The 19,700-nt window shown below is 35.3% G+C and overlaps 1 protein-coding gene across 1 annotated transcript in view; it reads left to right on the top strand.

Annotated features, from left to right (window-relative positions):
• FSTL5 (follistatin like 5) overlaps nt 1–18,465 on the top strand; it is a 287,302-nt gene extending 268,837 nt beyond the window's left edge. The window contains exon 17 of the mRNA XM_065736047.1: nt 18,455–18,465. The gene's annotated coding sequence lies outside the window, so the exon portion shown is untranslated. The remainder of the gene's footprint in view (nt 1–18,454) is intronic.
• The last annotated feature ends 1,235 nt before the right edge of the window (nt 18,466–19,700 follow it).

Here is a 19,700-nt window from a genome sequence, read left to right on the forward strand (position 1 = left end):
TGCTGGTGCTAAAATAAGTGGATACTATAACGATATGAGTTTTGTAGTGCTCCCTGACTCCAAGCAGTGGAATTTAATGCAGTCCGTAGTAGTCCAACATCCTGGATGTTAAGGTCTTTCACAGATGAGAAGAATAAGGAAATACAACATCAATGGGGAAGTGCACTATCTTCACAAGTAAGAAAAGGATTTAAAAAGAAACAAACAAGCAAAAAAAATTGCCTTCAGATAAAAGACACCGTTAGGGATGATGAGACTGTATTGACACATTACTACATATATTCACAACACTAAGAACAGTTATTAGTGTGAACTTTGCAGGGCATGGGAAGTTCCTCTAACCATGAAATGAATTTGTTTCTTTTCCATAGTTGTAAAGCTGATTTAGATAGTAAATTTCTTACAGAGTAGCAGAAGTTAGCATCAAAAACATAATGCATTTAATCAACTGTTTTTTGTTTGTTTGTTTGTTTTTGTAGCTTTCCTTGTTTAATGATTTAAAATGTTAAGTGCTCAGTAAATTAAGCCAGTGATTCCTGAGAATGTTATAGTTGAATGGATTTAATTAACAGTTGTTATTGTTGCAAAGTAATGTCAGAACTCTGTTAAACATCACTACAAGGAATTTGCATAGTTGTCTGTTTACTCCAGAGTCTTTCTTCCTGTCACTCAGTAACAACATACAAGTAGTGGTAGTTTTCAAATCTGATATTTGTCTAATCCTGTCCTTCAAGATCAGAAATGCCTAAGCTGATCTTGCATCTCAATTTCATTAACAAAAAAGGTACTCGTAAAGCAGAAGATATCAGGTTGGACAGCAGAATATAACGTCTGTTATATGTTAGACCAGCCTGATTTCTCTCCACCGTTCTTAAATGTCAGTAGTGATGAGACTTCTGAGAGAAGGGAACGAGTGACCCTATACCTCTGTTCTACCACTCCTGTGAAGCTTTAACACTGTGAAGAGGAGCTATGGAGGTGCATCTGCCAAGGTTTTGCTGCACCTCTGAAAGCCTGTCACTGCGTGCTTTCACTTTCACACTTGAGTGGGCATAACTGAAATGGCTGAGATGTGGAAACTTCACCCTTCTTGCCATTTTGACAGAAAATGTATTTGTTTTTGTTGTTTAAACCACAGCCTTGTCATGCATCTTAATTAAATTGACAACGGGCAATTTGCTTATGCATAATGCATTTTATCCAAAGGCTGCTGATTATAAAAGTGCTATTAGTTGGTGATTTGGAATTACAGCATACTTCCCTATTGGAACTATGTTAGCGAAGTGGATTTCTATAAAAACTTAGAGTTAGAAGAGACCTCTGAAGGCCATCTAATCCAACTTGTCTATTGAAGGTTTGGATTCCTCTAGAAGAATTAGAGACAGAAGGTTTTAGACAGTTTTGGATATTCTATTTTATGTAAATATGCTTATTTTGTCTTCCATCTCTGAATGAAGTAGGAAAAGAAAACAAAAAACAATAGGAAGGTCAAGTTGTCTTGGTCATCTTTACCTCTTGTAGGTTCTGCTGTTCCAGTAAAATGAAAAGAATTTGGGCAATCATCTTTTTAAAATAAAACAGAGGAAAAGAATCTTAATAGTTTTCAAAAACTTAAATGCCTTATTGAAATAAGTTGAATAAGGAATAAATGTTTCCAACAAATTGTCCTGCCAGGCAGGTAGATATATACTGCCCTGGAAGCCGTGAACTAAGCTGCTACAGTTTTCAGCAAGTGAGATTTCTGTGGTGTAGTTAAAGTCATTGCTGAAGTTCTGTTCTCTATTAGGGCTGTGTTACTAAATCATTATGAAGCATCCTACTTTTTTTTTTTTTTCAAGTTGTTTACATTTATGTGATTAGATGAATAAGGTCATGGCCTTAAGAGCCTTGCGAGTTCATGGGATTGAGAAGTTATAGTTATTTGATCAAAGCACTCTATATTTGCAAAGTTCCATTTGCCTCCTCTGTAAAGTGAGAAAACATTCAGTAGGAAACGTGTAGATTAAGATTCATTCCACCAATTATAGAGCGAGACAAGTTCAAAAATCTTCAGACAAGAAAAATTTTGCACAACTCTCAGTTAAAAATAAAACTAGCAGCTCAGACACTTGTTTGGTTATGATTACTAATGATTACTGATATTTTCTCTGGGACTTGCCATCACAGAAACATTCATACTGGCAGAATTTTGTTGCAGTGACCTCTTTTAAGTTGTTGGGACTCTGCTCAAATGTTTAAAGTGCTCTTAGCTTCCATGCTCTGGAGAGGTAGCACAGCTTTAGGCTTTCCCTTGAGTCTTTATCAAATGAGTTTTTGTACTGAGTATGACAGCTGAAAAGATAAATAAGGATCTGTGAATTTTCCAAATCTCCCAGGCAACGTAATTATAACCTTGTTAAGTAGAACCTTATGACAGAATCATGTGAAGAATTGTCTCAAACATCAGATCACGAGGTGAGATGCTGTTGCCTGCCCCAGAAAAACACACCACACATACCAACAAAAAGCTCAGCCCCATGAAGCTCCAACAAAGTAACCTGAAGATTGCTGAATGGATGGGGTAGTATGACCGTGCACATGTTGAAAGTGACTTTGATCGCAAGGAAAACAAGGAGTTGGAAGAAATGCTGAAAAGCTGTAGGAAAATTTGATATATTTTAGCATAGTAGCAACTGCATGTACCTTTTTCCATGTTTGTGTGTATGTAATTTGTTGCAATGTTTTCCTGTCTTCATTCTTGCCTAATATCAATCTCTATTTGTTAATTTATCTGAGAATGCCCTGAGATAGGAGACTCCCTTAGAGCCATTGAGGCAGTCCACAAAAATATTACGTGGCTGTGGTTGATCATATGAGCTGAGTCAATGTGTCATTTCTTTTATATTTTTTTGTTTGTGGGTTTTTTCTAAGCTTGGTGATTCTGTGATTTTACAGAAAACACTATTGTAACAAGTACAGAATAGCTTTGAATAGTTGAAGCAAAGATGGTTCTTCTGCACTCATTCTTTGTGTAGTGTTGACCCACCAAAAATGGAGTGCTTCGGTTACATCAATGCAGTCTTTCACGACATCTGATAGATGTGGAAAGTTAGAGCCTGTGAAACTACAGGGAGTCAAGGAGTGTGTCTATACATATAAGCTGGTGGTAAATTCATCTCTGTGTGAAATAACAGCAACTAAAAACTGGACAGGGGGTGTATGTGTGCATCTGGGAAGATGTGGGACACGTGGTAGGAGAAGGAAATTGGAGGAGTCTTTCCCCACTTTGATGTTCGTCCTAGCCAACGTGATGCTGCTGTGGCATTGTTTCACATCACTTGTCAGAATGTGATTACAAGAGTCAACTGTGTTTAGTGATTTATGATAAAATGGAGAAGAGATGTAAGCATGTAGATGTATGAGTCTATGTAGATAATGAATGAAATTCTTTAACTCAAGGTGAACCTTTTGAGCAGCTGCCTAAACACAAGCTATTATTGAAGCTCAGTTCATGATGAGCTGTACCTACTATAATTTTCCAGCATGTCACTTAAGATTTCAACTTTGTGGAATACTACATCTTTAAATGTCTAAGGCAACTAAATCTCATCTTTTGAGGAAGAGAAGTGCTTGCTGGAAACAGGCAGGAGAGCAATAAATCCATCAGAAACCAAGAAATGCTTGGTGTTAGGAAGAAAACTGAAGGCTTCATTTAGAATAAGCAGCTATAGGGGGATGCTTTTACCTGCATGAAGATTACATCCTTTAAATCAACTTTAGCTCTTAGGGACATTTTCCTGTTTTTTATAAGTAGGATTTGTTCTAGACTGTACTATAGCCCTTCCTGCTGTTTTGATGTAAGGCCTTCTCAAGCTTATAAATCACAAATAACTTTGCTGTTTGACTTCATAGCTCCCACATATGCAGTTCCATGTATTCAGTATGTCATTCAAGGTGGATAGGGTTTCATCAATCTTCAAAATGCGCCATGAGATAAATTTCCAGTGTTTAATTTTTCACCCTGTCTTGAAATTTCTGTCACAAGAGAAGAAATGCAAACACAAACTAGAAGCCTGCTTGCAGAATATTGAAGGAAACCTTTACTCAGATCCAAGAGTAGTAAAACTCTTAACAAACAGCAAAGTGTGCATCAATCTTGTACCTCACTTCAGTGTTATAAGGGAAAAATGTCTGGATATTCATTTTTTTATTTTAATATGAAAAAAGTGAATCAACAAAAATCTTGTAATTTAGAGGCGAGATGTTTCTTTCTGTTTACTGTTACGAGTGCTGTTTTTCACAGTTTTTGACCATTTAAATACTTATCACACTTTGTAAATAGAGGGTATGATCAATGGTAAAACATTATGTGTAAAAAGAAAAAAAGTTTAGTTTAAGCTGAAGTTTGTTAAATGATCAGTCTCTGGGAACAGGCCTGCATGATAGGAAATCTTTTCCAGTTTCCATAGAAATATATGCTGTGACTGTTGACAGGTTTTGTACAGGTTGGTCATCATCTGTTCTCATAATTTCAAGGATGAAAAAACTTTAAAAAACTTATGTAAATATTTGTTGTATCATACTGACAGAGCTCTTCTACGCTCGCTTTCCTAAAGGGTTCATAACTCAATTCTGCCTCCCCTTGTGTGACTCCAGAACTCAAACTGCTCTGATTCTGTGACAGAGCGTAATGGTTTTATGATTTTTGACACAGAGATAAGATTATTTGGCTTCAGCTTTTTTTCTGAATTTGATGTTAAAATATCAGAGAAATTCACTCTGTAGACTGCGTAAGGTGGTTCCTGCTTTTTATTATTTATTTCTAAAATATGCACCAAAATAGTTCATATTGCTTTATCACAAGAAAATAATTTTTAACTCACTTTTTCTTTTTTTTTTTTTTATCTGATGTCTGCTAGGACCTTTGTAGTGTAGCATTAATGATATTTATAACAGCTCAGAGGTTTTTTTTTCTGATTTATCTTTATTTCTATTTAATGCAAGACACTTCCTGGTGGATGACAACAAAAGCTAATAGTCTGTGGTACAGATAAACAACTTGAATTATTCTAGTTTCAATACACTGCATATTCCTTTTTTTTTTTTTGTAGCAACAGTATCTGTTTGTCTTGAGTTCAAAAACAGCAGACACTAATAACCAGAAGTGAATGCATCTTTATTGTACTAAATATATATATATATTTAATCTTAAAGAACATCTGAATATATCTAAGTCTGAGTTTACGTGCGCCAGAAATGGCTGTTGTTCTTTTTCAGCTGATTCAAGTATTCTATAAAAATGTTAATAGAAACAGAACTCAGATAATTTTTTTCTGTAAAGTACACCTAGTATTACAATTTCCATAAAACCACTTAAATTTTGAAAGGGGGCTAATCCAGCTTTTTTTTTTTTTTCTGATAATTTGCTCTAGCCGTGAGCTAAGTTTAACTTCCTTATTCTAGCTGAGTTACAATCCTGAACTTACTGAAACTAATTTTTGGCTGTTTTGTGGAAGAGGAAAAATACACTCCAATCTGAAAAACTGGCCTTTCCCTCAGAAATAATTGGTGTGCACTTCAAGCCTTGGAAAACAAACTTTCTGGTATTTGTGATGGTTGCAACTGTTTGCAGAAGTTGTCCATGTCAGCTGAGAATCAGATGATGTCCGTAAAATTCAGTTTTAGAAAGATAAATAATTTATTATCCATACCATTATATGTAAACATTTATTCTCCTGCTAGAATACTTATTTAAAGGTATTGATTTCCAAGTATGTGCTTAGTTAATATTGAAGCTTAGTATAATTTCTACAATGTTTGAAGACATGTACATTAAACAATTAGAGAATGTCTAGTCTCGTCCCTGGTTGCTTGAGATTGTAAATCTCCCAAAAAGAAGTGTTTGTTGCTATCACAGCACTAAAATCTTCACATTACCTAGAAATAGTTGCAAAATATTTTTTTTTTCTGCATGCGTTTTGGTAGTCTCCAAGAGGCATCATCTTCTCTGCTTACCTTGATTACCATAGTCAGTCTTCATTAAATATTCATATATAAAGTTTTCTGTAACTTTATTATTGCCAATGCACAGTGCCACTTTCTATCTCATTTACTCAGCTCTTTCTGCTCAGAAAGACTACTTAGTAGTGAATTAACATTTGTTCTTGTAGCAGAAATGCTAACGTAATTAGGTTCCTCATAAAGGTCTCTGTTTCTTAATATATAAAAGCCTGACTTTATTCTGTGCTATACTCCAGGTTGCTCATTCGTTCTTAGCTTATAGAATTCTGTGAGCTGTAAAAAATATCTATTTGGCTGCTGAAGTAAATCACAAACTCTGAGTACAGTACTTAGAGTTACTAGAAAATATAACGTATTTATTCTTGAAGGAAAAATCTTCAGTGATTCTACTTCAAAGAAACATACAATAAAGCAAACACTTCAATACTAGAATATGTTGTTTAAACTACTATACTCTATTCTTGAAATATCTGTGAATACTTTCATTTTGTATCTCTTAGGTAACTGGATACATCACAATACTGTAATTACAGTTTCCAGTGCCTATTCTGTCCTGCATACAGATAATTTAATTACTGTACAATAATTTCTTACACAGTAAGATTGTGTACTTCAGTATCCATGCTGTCACCTATTTTTTTTCAGACCTTGAAAATAACATTTTCTTCAGGTCACAACACCATCCCCATTGTTGGTGCACAGAAATCTATATGTATTTGTGTATATACACACGTATCTCTAGTCATTAAAAGACAGGAAATTGTATTTCAGAGGAGGTTATTTATTTCTCACATGCTTGATTTCACTGAATAACAAAGTATGTGCCTTCCATCTAGTAAAATATTTCTCCCTTTTAATGGGATAAAATCCTTGTTATAAGACTTCTAAATCTATTAGCTAATGTTCTTTCCCTATTTATCTATTTGCATGTTGCACCATAAGAAAATTGAAGTACAAACAGAAAAATGTTCTGGACTGAACTAGTCAATAGTGTACTTCACCTTTATAGAGTAAAAGTCAATCTAGGCATTGTCTGTCTCTGGGAGCTGTTAAAATTTGGTACCTCAAAAAGCATATAAGACCAAGAGAGTCATGTCATTCCACAAATTTCTTGAAGAAAATCCTGGACCACTTTGCTTATGTCTGATCAAGAAAATACTTGAGCTCAACTCTAGAGCTCTGAAAACTGAAACACCAAGCACCTTTCTAATGTTTCTTAAATATGAGCTGGCTAGCCTGACTAACAACAGTGCAGTCCACTAGCAGACAGTCTGCTCTCTCTCACTAATGTTAATATTTTACTGGAGAAAAATAGATAATATTAGGGCATTTTCAGACCCTGGCTTTCCTTCATCAATTTTGTATTAGGATAGGAGGGTGTGCTTTAACTTCTCCTCATTCCTGGGATCCTGTAAGGGGAAAATATCTAGTACAAGTCAAAGCAGATGTCCTAGTCAGATTTCCAGTCATGGTGAATGGTGAGCTGAAGCAGCGGAGAGCGTTCTAGTTTGTAAATGCTTTCCCCAGGCTTGGATGCAAGTCCACCTGCTGGGCTAATTGCTTCCATGTTTCAAGCATGAATTTTACACTGGATTGTTAATGCAATTGCTGTGAAGTATAGGCTATATGAATCTTCATTATTAGATATCAATTAATGTGTAATTCATTACCAGTTTGGTCAGTGTGGGATTTTTTGGTTTTTTTTTTTTCACAGACATGGAATTCTGATTGCTTTGACAAATGACATAAATAATGAAATCTAGTTCTTGTTTGATGGACAGCTGAATATATCATCGGAACCAAATTGTCTCACGTGTTCATAACTACGAAAATGAGATTCATTTATCATAAGTATTCTGTGAAGCTCATTTAAACTATGCTGTTTTCATGAATTTTCATATCCATTATTAGACTAAGTCCTTCCAATGTCCTTTTACGTAGGGGGAAAAAACACTTATAAATTGTGTTGAATGTCTTTTACAATTAGAAAAAGTTGTATTAGAAAACTAAACTTTTAGTGATGAAAACCCAATTGATTTTATTTTTCAGGAAATAGCTACAAACAGAAGACTTGATAATATTTACAAATAGTAAACTTGGCTTATTTTTCTACTGCCCTTTAGGCAGCATAAAATTGGACAGGTAAATCACAGTGCCATATATTTCATTAAGGTATTTTTACATAAATACCATAATAAATGTTAGATTTGCATTTAAATTCTGAGATTTTAATGTAACAGACTAAACAAAGAAATGATTGTAGATGCTGTAAATAACTGCTATATAAAAATGTATTTCAACATTTCTTTCCCTTGTTTCTTTAAAAAACAAGCAAAATTGTGAGATGCTAAATTGCAGTAATTTAAGTGATGGATTATGAGGCTTCTTTTATTTTAAAAATAATTTATGGTGTAGATCAATTTAAAACATTGGTATGCCTGATATTTAGTTTAACCAAATGTAGTAGAAATGATAGTGAAGCAACAGAGGAAATCAATGTGTTTCAAGTAATATTTATTAGAGATCTGATTAGATAAGTGGTAGGCTAACAATTGTTATCCAGATTGTTCTATTTAAAACGAAAGATACAGCTACAATAGATTTTGATCTTAGTGTATTACAAGTGTACTCTTTCTCACCTGAATACTACCTAGGAGATAACATCCAATAGTTTCTTTGTTTGTTTTTAGTGTTTTGATTTGTTCGAGAAATGAAATTTTCTTATGTGAATCTGGCACAAAATTTCAAAATGAAAATCTTGGCAATTTTTCAACTGTTTGCAATTCTGAATGTCCAAATCATGTTGTTTCAGCTTTGTGGCCTTCCCATGCTGCCTTTGACTTCATAAGCAGTGCAGAGAGGGAATTAAGTTGTCCCATGCGAGCTGGAAGGAGTCTGAGTGCTTGAGGAAATCTCATGCTGCAGAGAAAAATCTGCAGCTTCTCTCAGGCTGGGGTACTTTTTACTCCTTTAAATAAAGGACCCTGAGTAATACAGGTCTGGAAAGCATAAAAGCCTCATCTTGAGAGATGGTTCTTTGCACATCCAGGTTTCTGGTTACAAAGCCCAAGCATCCATTGTTCTCTGTTTCTATTGCAGTATGCTGCTATTGCTTTTAGTTGTCTAATTTGCTTCGCAGTGGGGGAATGATACCTGCTGTTCCAAAAGGCTCATTTCAGTTAAACTGCACATACGTGACGTTCAGCAAGAGTGAAATAGTCCACTTAATTTCCTTCCAAACACCTGTCAGTGTTGCAGCCCACTTCAAAACATTGTTGTCTTCTTAACTGCTAAATACACACAAGCAAATTGTTCGAAGCCTTGCTCCTTTGAAGATTCATGCTCACGCATAGCTTCAGACAATTAGTGGTCCTGCTGAAATTGATGGAACTGCACTTAGACTTTCATCTTGGCTCCACTGAAGATGTTTTCAAATTTTCCACTGACTTGAATAAGACCAGATTGCTCTGAAAGCATTTCATGTATCCCATGCTGTGTTACAACACAGAAGGAAGCCACACTTGTGAAACTAGATGAGCTTTTTATCACAGAAGTGTTTTTTTTCCTTTTTCTTCAGAGATACTATTGCATTCAAATCTACCTATAGAAAGGAAGGCCCTGCGCCAAGTTTCAGACTTCTCATGTTAAAACCCTTATTGCACTTTGCTAGTTGTTTCTTTTCAGTAGATTTCCACTGGCCTTTTGTAAAAGCATTTATTGTGTTTCCTCGTTAAAAATGTTCTCTCCCTAGAGAAATGACCGCTCTGACTTGGCATGTCATGATGAAATTTCTCTTCTTGCTTGTACCATTTGTACTGTTCACCCTCTTAATGCCTTCCTTTTAACTATTCTGGTAGGTAAGGCTTTGTCCAAGTTCTTCTGGGTTTAGACTATGCAGTATTTGTTAAATCTGTTGGTCAGAGTTAGTAAAACAAAAAGTGTATAAACAAATCTTGATAGTGGTCTTGATTAAGAAACTGGAAGGCAGCATACGAAGAGAAAAGAAAACCAGGACAAATTCTCCTTGGCTTATATGAATCTCTCCCTTACCTGAGACCTGTCCTAAACTATTTTTACACTTTGGGATGTTTGCTGCTCTTCAGGAAGTTGCCCTTGGGCAGTCATGGATCAGATTGCCTTTAACCTCAGCTGATCTACTTGTGCTTCTCATGGTGTCTGCAGTCTCTTTCTTTTTTCTTCTGTTCACTTCATGTTATATGTCTTTAGTATTCAAGCCTAGTAGGAATTTAGTTCTGGTGGTTCATCTGACCCCACCCTTCCCCCACAGCAGCAATGCTACATAATTCAGAGCTTATCTGAACAGTGTCACTTTGCTAGAACATCTTGGAGTCAAAAATGATATCTCATTCACAACTTACATGTAATCATATATAAGAAAATGTGTATAAAGTACATTTTCAAAACGCTCTTTTTTTCTACTCCTAGTGAAAAAAATCACAGAAGTAAAGGCTTGTTTTTCTTCAGTTATCTCCTCCAAAATCTGTTTTCCAGTTTTTAAAGACTGCTGCGGTAGCCATTCTATTATCTATAGCCAATTCAAACAAAAGACTATTTTTAAGTTTATTCCAGGGAGTTGATTATTGTAGCTGATCACAGTGGGCAGCAATAATGCATGTGGGATTTTAAAGTGTTTGTCCACAATGGCAAACATTAACAAGCAGATTAATTCATGGTTTAATTGTAAGAGGGTACCCAAATAATATGCTTTTGGAGCTATCTTTCCAAGCACAGCCTGCTGTAGAACATCTATTTTAGCCAGCATGTGGGAGGAATTGAAGGCTTCATCTCATTTGTGAAGCTGGGATCAGCCTGTGGTGATCCTACAACCCTTGCTTAATTAATCCCACTTTGGCTTTAGACTTGCATCTCTGTTTGGCACAGCAAATGCAGCTGTGCTCTATCTTTTGCTGGAAGCAGACATAACTATCTACAATGCACTAAGGTTTTCCTACTGAATATTTATTCTTTTGACTCATTTCATAGTTAATACGTGCAGGCACTTCTGACAGGCTACTACTTGCTGACTGATTGGCACAATTAGTTTCCATGTTCCAGTTGAGCTACAATCGTGAAATACAATTTGCTCATTCATTATTGGCATATAAGAGAAAAAAAGGTTCTCTCATTTGAAAACTGACCTTTCCATTAGAGACTGTCAGTCCTCAGGCTGAGATTTTAACATATTCAGATGGCTTCCTATGTATTAGTTAGGTAGTACTTTTGAGAAACAAATCTGTATCCTCTATGTATGCATCACAATTCAGGTTAATGATTTTGGAGATCCAGACTTGTTGAATATACAGAGCATTCTAATTACTTCTTTTTTTGGATTCGTTCTGAACTCTGTTGTGCTACAACATAGCTCCAATTGGGACTTACTACTTAAAATACAATTTTGTACCAGTGCAGCTATCTGATTGCTATACAAACTTGCTCATTTCTGTTCATCTCAGAAAGTAGATGGTGCTTATTGTGCCTCTTTTCATATGATCTGGATTTCCAGATTTTAGAAAGGAGAATCAATGCTGTCTTGCAACAGTAGGAGTTGTTCGTACTAGACTTTCTTGTTGAGAGGAATGATGTACTGGAAGATTTTATTTCATCATATGTTCTTTGCTCAAGCATCACTTGAATTTAGGAGAGGCAGAAGTAGATGGCGGACCAAGAAAGTCAAGTAACTATCAAATAATATACCTGCTACTGAACTTCTGAAGCAATTATGTTTTTAACTGTTTCCTTTGTTGTCTGTTTTATAATGCTACTCTATTGGAGATTCAATCAAACAATGCTGTTTTGGGCCAAACCATTCAGTGCAAGGACCAGAATGCTTTCTGACCAGCTCTGCAAAGAGTGTGATTTATCCATTATGTTATATACTGCATGAAACTATATCTTCTCCAGCTCACAATTTGATGGAGACAACCATCATTAAGAGCTAAAAAACCAAAAAGTTATATTTTCTGTCTTGGCCACTGAAACTGAGATAATTCGCCACGTTTTGATGTTAAATAAACTTACTACATCTACTGAGAATTTTTCCCTTTTTGCCTCTAGAAAGATTTAAATCTAGAGAGATCTAATTCTCTTAACACTTAGGGAAAATATTCATATTGTTTTAAATTAATCTACTTATCTTCTGATGTAATATAGAGGAGTGTTACAAAGAAAATATAATAGTTCATGTATACAGAAAATGTTAACTATTAAATGGAAACTAAACAAGGTCAAGTGAAGCATGAGCTAATGACACAGAAACAATTAAGTCAGAACTAAATGAGAATTTTATTTACTGTATAAAGTACTACAGTGATTTATACGGTATTTGTGAAGTACTGCTATAAAAATACTACAGACCTACGGTAGAAATAAAGAGCTTAAGTTGATAAGGAGCTGCAGGCAGCCACTGTTTTAAAACAGAAAATATGAATAAGGGGAGATTTGTACCACATAAGAAATACTACGGAGCATACTACTTAGTAGTAGAATCTGTGTAAGATGGTGATTGAGACAATTTGAGCAAATAGTCATGATTATATCCCTCTGTAAGCTAACTGGATCTCGGTGAATATGTCATGGCTTTATGATTTTTGGTATTGGTATTCCACATCATAACACCATGTAGTGCATTAAGAATTAAAGAGTTAATGCTCCAGCTCTGTGGATCATCGATAGTTATGGGTATATCTGTCTCAGAAGCGAAGAACAACTGCATTCCCCAGAGGACTTTGCATTGCTTTGTGTTTTTATGTTTTTCCACTCAGAGGCAAAGATAAAAACTGTTTGTGTGTAACGGGACACTCTCTTTCCTTTTGGATCGACCTATCAGCAGGTGCTCACTGCCATCTCAACTTCAGCATTTAGGTTAAGGCCTTCGATTTATCAGACACTCTCTCTTGCTCATTTTCTTTGATTTATTAGCTTTAATTCCAATTATATTGTATTATATTGTGTTATTTTGCTTTCTGATATCTGATTTAGTAAATGAGCTTTCCTCCTCAGATCGTTGCTCCTGTTTTGTTTCTAGGCCCATCTCCCTTTTCCCTTTTCCCCTTTTCCTGGGGCGTGGGTCTGTGGGTCTCCTGCACCAATCATCACAGAACCAGGACTAACCAGCCTGTAAACCATTCACAGGATAACAGTGTCATACAATGATTAAAGTGTAGCCCATGTCCTTCTGAAAACCTTTACATTTCTTTTTGTTAGAATGTTAGGTTAACTTCTGTCATGGTTTTATGATTTTTGGTACTGGTATTCCACATCATAACATCATGTAGTGCATTCAGAGTTAAAGAGTAAACTTCATACGTATATATTCTGTAATTACAAGTTACTTACTTCATTGTCAGCTTTTATTTTTTATTTTTTTCCTATTAGAGTTAATGTAGAGATAATTCTTGCAACTGAAACCGTCCTACTCTTCTGAAAAAACATACATCTGTTTCAAGGTACCTTGATACTAACTTAAACTAGAACATCCAATTCTTTGCCAATTAGTTATTCATCCTCTATTTAACTGGACTACGGGTTGAAGTTGCAATTCTTACTACAAGTCCTTTTAAATGACAGTGATAGCATTTTATTGTCAAGACTAGGACTTAAAAGACGACTGTATTTTATTGAGAGGGAACTAATAAATGTTTTGGAAGAAATCAGGAAAAGAATGGGTTGATCTGAGGTAATATAATATGGGAAGGTTGTTAACATAGTTCTTGGTAAATCTTTTCTCCCACTGCTTACCTCAGTCAATCTGTAAATCTTCTTTATGTCTTATATCGCTAGAGTTCATAATGTAAGGGTGCTTTTTCCACCAGATATTTTCCAGAAGACAAATGTCATGTCTATTGGAGAAAAAAGAAAAAAACATGTATTAGAATCCAAAGTGACTGTGGAGTTGAAAGGCTAAAGCTGAGTTAGAAATGGACTTAGAGCTATGCTTAAGGGATACTGATGAGTGTGAGGTGTAGGTTGCCACATCTTGACAATTTTCTCTAGAGAAAACTGAGAAGTATTCCTGCAGTGCTAGAAATTATTGGATATAGGAAAGGATATAATTTGGGGACCTAATATGTGTGATTTGCAGTAGAAATCACCTTGAAATAATCTATAAAGTTAAAATTGTGTAGGTTTTTTTGCTTGGAAGTTCACTTGCATGGGAAAGACTCAATGGAAGTATTTTATGTACAAGTGAGTTTTCCAGTGTCTGAAAGAAACAAAGAAATAAGTAGCAGTGCTGGTGAGTTAGATAATCCACACTTTGAAAGAGAGTACATCCTGAAGGCTAGTTGGTCAGATCTCAATAACATCTTGTAATTTACTGAGTAAAGGTAAATTTGTAAAAGTTACTGTGATCATGATAATTACCTAAACATTTTTGTATGTTCTGGAAAGAAACATCTGAGGATTGCCCCATTTATAAATTTATACCATTAATTGCTAGGAATTTACTTTTTCTCAGCATCTAATATTCTTGCTTCTGATCAGTTAAAAGGTAGATGCTCTTTCTAACCTCTTTCTAACCTCTTCTATGTTGCCAGAGATTGAATGGTTTCCAACCATACTCTCGTTAAATAGGTTGATTCAGTGTTCTGACTTACGTTAAGGTGATAACCTTTGAACTTGACACCATACTGACTCACGGTGTTCTCAGACTTAAAAAAACAAACAAGCAAACAACAAAAAAAGCTACATTGAATTATCTTTTTTGGTAGCTTCTTATGAAGTAATGATTGTATGTCCCAGTTCCATCTAAGCCACCTGCTAGTCAGACTCGGTAGAGATTCAAAAATGGTTCAAGCTAGGCAGGATTAAACTATATCCATTATCTTAAAAGCAAGTGCCTGTTTCAGAGTTCAAACAGTGCAACAAACGCTCCCTCTTGTTAGAAAAGTATGTCTGCTGGTAATGATGCACTGGCTCAGTTCACAATAAATAAGTCCTCATGGTGCAAAATAATTATTCAGATATATGCGTGAGGTTTTATTTGCAGTCTTTCTCTACTACTGCTGTGTCCCTTACCTTGGAAAACAGTGTCTACTTTACGTTCATAAAAACAAGTTTCAGGCTTGACTATTGACTGGCTTCCCATCTTATTCTGTGCATTTTCTATTATTTTCAAGAGATAGTTAAACTTCTTCCATCTAGTGTCCATTAGTGTAGATATTTGGACTTAGTAAAAATACATATTCCCATTGTGATGTGGCTTTGAGGATTGTTGTAGTCCTTGCGACTTGAGTTTATTGAAAGGCATCTCTCAGAAATCTGAACTCATTTGTAATTTTGTTGTACTAGAATGATAGAAACAAAGGGATTACTTACTTCTTTGTTAAATTCACTGAAATACTTGCATACGTATTAAGAATAATTATATTCAGTTCAGTACTATGATAAAATAAAGCTACTATGATCTATAGCTGTGGTGGAGGTTTTCATGTGTGACACATTACAAAAATTTGAGTGTTTCTTCTGGAAATCTACAATTCCTTGGTATTTGAATGATGGTGTTTGAATTAAGTCAAATTTTATTTAAATTGAAGACTTTATATTATCTTATTACAGGTGGGAGCTCACTTTTATTGATAATAAACAGTTAAGAGGTTATTCATCTTTTCCTTATCTTCTGTGCTACGTCAGGCTACAGCAAGTAATCATTTTCTACATCATTTTCACTTTTTTCAGACTAATGACACAACTGTTGTTTTGACTTCTGTTTTCAAAGGCTGTTTTGTATGGTACAATACCAGTGTCAAGTATTGCTTAAATGCACAAGGCTTATATGACATTTTTATTCATAATAATTATTACAAGCTCTTTTATATGTTTGGTAGGATTTTTTTTTTACCATGGAAAATAGGCAGCCTGATAATATTTTAAGTTTTTACATACTTCCAGACCCATAGAGTCTTTTGTATCCTGAAACGTGTCCTGAAAAGCATGCTGTGTTGTATTTATTTTTTGTTTGTTTGGTTTGGTTTGGTTTAATTATTATCTGAGGGAGATAAATGTATTGTTTTCTCCTTTCTTTGGTGATCTAGTTGTGATTATCTTCGAGAGATATGCAACAAAGTTATTAAGTGGGTATAAAATATGCAATTACTAAAGCAGAACAGCAAGCAGTAGATAACAAAGATAAGAATGAAATTAACCTAGGGCTGGAGAACTTCCTTTTAGTCCTTATTAAACTCATTGTGCTCTGTAATCTGTTTTTCACAAAAATAAATAAATCAATAAGGACTTATAAAAGAGTAACATGATATGTAATTAACTGGATAGTTATGTGTTGTATCTCATATTGATATTGTAGAAGCCACTCGCAGGGCAAATTTCTGTCCTCATCAAACAAAGCTCTGTAGCAAATTAATTTGGGAAGGTTTCATTGAGTTTGCTCGTGTAAAACTTGAAATCCAAATAAAATTCTCTAATACAGTTAAGAGAGGACTGAAATTAGGCTAATGAGGGCCTGTTCCTTTTGTTCTCAAGGGGGAAGTGTTAGTCCTTTGCATGACTAAGAAACAGTTTTGCAGCTGAGATGAAACTCTGCAGTCATAACCACGTTATGTAGCTGAGCTTCAGCAATGTAGAACGTTATATTTAAGATATATTTCTCTTAATGTTACTTCAGATGTTATTATTTGCAGAATTCTATTTTAAATAGAACCCAAACCCCAAGATACACAATTATATATATATATAATGTATTATAAATGAGATACTGTTTTTTAATTCTTCTTAACTAGTGCCATGAACAGCCCAGAGCAGACTAAACATTGATCCAAGAAATCCAGCTATAAATGGAAAAGTATGAAAATACAAGCAGCAAGATAGCCTGTTCAAAAAAGCAACAAAATACTTCATTGACATTTCTTCTGGCCTTCTACCTAATTAGAGCTGAGCTGTATTGTTTCCTGCAGTGTTTTTTTATTTTCCTTAGACCAAAATCTTACATTCTGAAATATTTATATAATAGTATGGTTTCAGTATATGTTATCAGTCATATGTAAAGGTTCATAAATTCCTGTTTTCCCTTCTTTAAAGTTGAGTGTAGGAATAAGGCACTTAAGGAATAGAATGAAGACATAAGTAGACAGATGATTTATTTGTTCGCTTTTGTCCTGAGGATGCCTTTGTATGTAGAAAACTCTTATTTTAATCACTTTGATTTCATTTTTTTTTTTAATTTTAATGTAAATGCTTCCTTACCTATGAAATCCATGCTCCCTTCACTCTAAATACGACCAAATCTCCATTCCCAGCTTGCACTAGCATTTTCTGTGGCATGCAAAAAACAGATTTATCACATTTAGAAAAGTTAGTCCACTTCCATTTACCCCACGTTAGAGCAATTCAGACTTGCATTTAAATTAACAACCTGATGTCATCTACATTGTCACATGGTGGGAAGTATTTTTCACATTTTGAGATCAGGAATAAGTTTATATTAAATCAAACAAACAAGCTTTAAACTGATAACTGTCAGAATCCACTTGAACATCGTTAATCAAATATATGAGAATTCAAGTTTAAGAAAAATCTATGGTCTCTAATCACTTCTCTATCGTTATTTATAGCAATTTATTACAGCAACTCTGAAAAAAAGCCTATTGAGTTTGTGATATATTTCATGTTTCTGAATCACAATAATCTTTTCTTCAGTAATACTGTACATGCTGATTTCTCTGCTCTTGTTAGGCTATCAGAGTTTTTAGGGATTAAAATAAGATACCATGGATATTTTTCTCTTAGTCAAAATGTCGTATTTAATTTATTCATCTATATTTTTGCAAAGCTTTTTTTAGAATATATTTTTTTTCTTATTCTGTCAATATTGTTTTTCAGGAGAAAGCAAGGGGTGTTTTTGCCTTGCTTTCATAAAAATTGACTCTCATCTTCTGTACGTTTATCTGTATAGTGCAGAATGTTTACCTTTGGGATTTGACAGTGCTGCTTGTTACCTTGGTACTAATTGCAATTTGAACAGAATAAACACTGGGTTGAAAACAGTGTTGTACATTATTCCAGTAGATGCATTTATTATTAAATTAACATGAAGGCTTGTCAGAATTCTTTCATAAAAGAGCCCTAGAAAATTGTGTAAATTAGCTGATCAACTGCCATGGTGGCTTTTTATCAGTGTGCATAAAAGCTTTTTCTGTGTTGCTTTTGTTGTTTGAGTAACTTAAAAATAGCAAATAAAAATGAGCAGGAGTATGAAATCATATTGATACAGCTGACTTAAGAAGGATGCGTTTAATGGAAAACACGAAATGAAAGCAATGGAATAAAGAAAAACACTATGGGTCAAACGATTAAGATCAGAATTCTACTATTAAAAATGATGGAAATAATATTATGTTATCAGAAATAATATTCAATTGTCACTCACTTGCACTGCAGAACTGTAAGCTTTTCAGAATCATTTGAGTGAAAGATTTGGAAGCATATTTGCAGACTTTAATCGCAGAAAATGTGCTATATAATTTGAAGTACTTTGCTGTCATGTTTAAGAGACATTGTAAAGGTTCTTTGGAGATTATAATAACAGAAACATCATTAAAAAAAGGTATGTGCTACTGCAACCTAAAGCAGCACAAGTCCATGGGATCTGATGAGATTGATCCACAGGTTCAGAGGGAACTGGTGGATGGAGTTGCCAAGCCACTATCCATCATATTTGAAAGGTCATGCAGTCTGATAAAGTTCCCACTGATTGGAAAAGGGGAAACATAACCCCCATTTTCAAGAAGGGACAGAAGAAGCTTCAGGGAACTACAGGCCAGTCAGACTCACCTCTGCGCCTGGAAGGATCACAGAACAGATCCTCTTGAAGGCCCTACTGAGGTCCTACTAAGGCACCTCCTCTTTATTTTTATGGAAATAAAAAACATGATGCGATTGGTGGTAGCCAGCACAGCTTCACCAAGGGCAAATTATGACAAACTTGGTGGCCAATCTTTGGTGGATAAATGAAGAGCAACTGATGTCATCTACCTGGACTTGAGCAATGTCGCTGGATAAGGAACTGGTGCAATGGTCATGCTCAGAGTTTCAGTTAATGGCTCAGTGTCCAAGTAGAGGCCAATAATGAGAGTAATGAGAGTGTTACATGAATACCCTCAGGTATTGGTGTTGGGACTAGTGTTATTTAACATCTTTGTAGGCAGCATGGACACAGGTATTGAGTGCAACCTTCGCATGTTAGCAGACAACGGCAAGCTGAGTTATGCAGCAGACACACTAGAGGGAAAGGATGTCATCCAGAAGGACTTGGGCGGGCTTGAGAGGTGGGCTTATGCCAACCTCATGAAGTTCAACAGTTAAGTGCAAGGTCCTGCAGGTGCAGGACCTCGTGCAATCCCAAGCACAGATACAGATTAGGCATAGAATGGCTTGAGAGAAGTCTTGAGGTTAAGGATTTAGGGGTGTTGGTTGATGAAAGTATCAACATGAGCTGACAATATGTGCTCACAGCCCAGGCCAACTATTCTGGGTTGTATCAAGAGTAGCATGACCAGTGGGTTGAGGGAGGTGATTCTATCCCTCTACTCTGCTCTTGTGATACCTCATCTGAGTACTCCAGTTCTGGAGCCCCCAACACAAGAAGGACATGGAGACGTTAGGGCATGTCCAGAGGAGGGCCATGAAGATGATCAGAGGGCTGAAACCTTTATGAGACAGGCTGAGAG

The sequence above is a fragment of the Cyrtonyx montezumae genome, unplaced genomic scaffold, assembly GCF_038088225.1.
Source record: "Cyrtonyx montezumae isolate F1298 unplaced genomic scaffold, pur_monq_1.0 scaffold_2, whole genome shotgun sequence".
Lineage (NCBI taxonomy): Eukaryota > Metazoa > Chordata > Aves > Galliformes > Odontophoridae > Cyrtonyx > Cyrtonyx montezumae.